The sequence below is a fragment of the Pyrus communis genome, chromosome 15 (genome assembly GCF_041283825.1).
Source record: "Pyrus communis isolate YQ-2024b chromosome 15, ASM4128382v1, whole genome shotgun sequence".
Lineage (NCBI taxonomy): Eukaryota > Viridiplantae > Streptophyta > Magnoliopsida > Rosales > Rosaceae > Pyrus > Pyrus communis.
In genome coordinates, this window is record NC_142579.1 from 23230490 (window position 1) to 23233635 (window position 3146).

Here is a 3146-nt window from a genome sequence, read left to right on the forward strand (position 1 = left end):
AACGGGTTCTTATCGTTTGACTTGATAACGACCTGATTAGTTATCGTGTCAACCATAACCTCGTTATATTCGTATCGTTTACGTGTCGTGTTAACAGGTCATGTAAGAAATTACCATGTCTAACTTGGATGTTCCAAATTAGGTGTGCTTTTGTCTAGACTTTAAGGGCGTGTTTGTTTGGCCACGTTAAGTTTCATTGGACTGGACAACTTGGAAGGATTATTATTCTGTGTTTGGTGCAAGTCGGGATTGAGTTTAATGGGATTAAGCTGGACTCGTGCCGACTAAATCCTTCATTAGCTGGGCTTTAGCGAGAGCCCCCCGAAAAGTAGGGGATTACTAGTCCCATTTCTCGCTTCCTGCTACCCCTTACTTTGCCTCGCCCCACGCCTGAGAACTTGCCCTCCCACTGTCTCTTTCCCCACCTCCCTCTCGTCTGTCCAGAAGATCTCCAAGTCTGCAAGACTGGGTTTGACAGAAACGATTCAGACGAATCTAAAAGTCCAAGTCTTGAAGACTCAATTTGCAGGTATTTTCCCTTTTCTGGGTTTTTGAATCGATTTTTTTGGGATTTAATTTTTCTAGGTTTTTTAATTGATTTTTTTGGGTTCTCGAATCATTTTTTCTGGGATTCGAATTTCCTTCCGAGTGGAATTCCTAACTGTGTTTCTAAATTGTGAACATGATAAAGGGTTCTGGGTTGGGCACTTTGCGTTTTCTCTTAAAGGATTACAACTACGGAGGCTTTCAAAATATTTGATGGAAGGTCGAGAAGGAATTTGTTATTGTTAATTGAAGAGCTATTCGACTACAAATCTTCAAGTAACTACTTGAGCATAAAATAAATAGAGGACTTATGAAGGAGGTGAACTCTCACATATCAAGAAAATGATTTTGTGAATTGGGTTGCGTTTGATTTGTGAAGGGAGGGTTGGATTTGCGAGTTGTCCTTGAAATACCAAATTGAAGTATTTGATTTTTCTGGGATATTTAGAGAGTGGTTGATCAAATTGAAAGATTTCAGTAGTTTTGCTTTTTTTGGGATAGCAATTGAAGGATTTTTTTATTTTTCTGGAATTTGGTTAATTGTGCAAAAACTTTCGATGTTGGCGTTCACTTTCATTGGATCAGAATATTTTGTTACATATCAAAGTTTTTTTTTTTTTTTTTTTTTTTGTCATTATTTTGCTCTTAGTCCGACATTACATTAAACACTTCATTAAGTTAGTATAGTTTAGTCTAGTTTAAAACAGTCCAGCTTAATCCCTAACGCTTGTTTAGTCCGAGATAGTCCGATGCAACAATTGCACCCTAAGAGCTGCAAGAATCTATCCGTAAATAATCCTTAATCATGGATTAAACATTGTCATTAGGCATCTGATCAAGCAAAGAGCAAAAGAATCTGCCCCTTGCATGCGAGAGCGGGTAAACAAGGCTTGTGAAGCGACGGATCGTGCGTACCACCTTTGATTTTTTTATTACCACTTTTCTTGATTGTTCTTTTGTGCGTTAATTAAGAATTCTGAAAGAACATAAGATTTGAGAACATTTCACAGTTGCCTTTTATTTAATATTATTTATGGAGAAATTATGTTCACATCCTTCTTTTTGTTAATCTATTGATTAAAATTCTATTCATTTTCAATTTTTAAGGTCATTGGGTATTAATAACACCATTAATTATTTGAATAATAAAATATTTTTATTTTTAAAATATATTCCTTTAGTGTTAAAAATGTTGCAATTAGTTTATTTATATTTAAGGCTAAATTTTTTATCATATATTTTTATTTTTAGTTTGTACCTATTTTTAATTTGCAAATATTTTTTAATTTGTACCCATATATTAGTTTCTTTTTGTGCCCATAATTTTTAAGGTTTTATTTGTGTTTGTACTCATGTGTATACCGTTACGTGACATTGTATATTTAATCAATGATAGAAAAATTACATATGGTATATTTATGTTTTATGCCTAAACTTTGTATCATATATTTATATTTTTAGTTTGTACCCACTTTTAATTTGTAACATTTTTTTTTAATTTGTAGTATTTTATTTTTAGTTTTATTTTGTACCCATGTATTAATTTCTTTTAGCGCCTATATTTTTTAAAAATTCATTTGTACTCATAATTTTTTAATCTTTTATCTGTACTCTAATTTATTTATAATGTACCCATTCTTCTTTATTAATGTACCACTTTGTTATATGTGAAATGTACCAAATTTTTTAACACTATGGATACATTCTTTTGCCATTTATTATTTCTTATTTTTGCATAGTTTTTATCCATTTATTCAATCAAAATGTTTGAATTTTTTTATTGTAACCGTTTCTAATAGTATTATAATGAGGGATTTTAAATTTATAGGATTATAAATCTCATAAAATATCAAACAATTAATGTCAAAACTATAAAAATATAAATATTAATATTAATATAATGAGGTGTACAAAGTCAAGAGATTTTGATCAAACTTTGAATACTATTAAGGTTTTAATCAAAGAATGTTAAGGATTAAGGACCGCATCCAAAGTATCCAAAGTATCCCATTATTTATACATTGGTATTCTTCGTTTTACTAAGAGTATACGGTTAATGATCTTACAACATGATGTTAACACTAGTAATAAGATTCATTAGAGATTGAGAAACACATCTATGAAGGCACCTTGTAAATATTTGGTATGAGACTCTTTTGTGGCCCATCAAATGCTTGACATAATGCCTATAGCTAGCAAATCTCAACAACACTTGGTGTATAGATTGCATCGACAAAATGCGACATGGAATATTGATAACCTAGGCAATGGCTCTTCACAGCAATCATCATATATATACACACACACTAGAAGACACCAAAACTAAACATATAAGAGCCTACTAGCCTTCATGCACGCGCTCATGTGTGTGCAGAAGACATTTTTTAAATCATGGCGTCCTACGCTCGACTTATACGTTTTAAATGCATTTATATGCGTAAATTGATAAAAGGAAAGTCAAATACTTGAAGTAAATGAATAATCTTTGATCATGCTAGAAGAAACCCCTCATAAACCAACTAAAGCAGCCGAATTCACATAATAAAATCGATTTCTATAGAATTTACATTAAGAATAGAGAAAATAATATTTAATAAACA

General features: G+C 31.5%; 1 long non-coding RNA gene across 1 annotated transcript; it reads left to right on the plus strand.

The window, feature by feature from the left end:
• The first annotated feature begins 391 nt into the window (after positions 1-391).
• LOC148690727 (uncharacterized) lies at positions 392-1169 on the plus strand. Its single transcript, XR_015956465.1, has 2 exons — positions 392-529; positions 692-1169. It is a non-coding gene; the product is annotated as an uncharacterized LOC148690727 (long non-coding RNA).
• The last annotated feature ends 1977 nt before the right edge of the window (positions 1170-3146 follow it).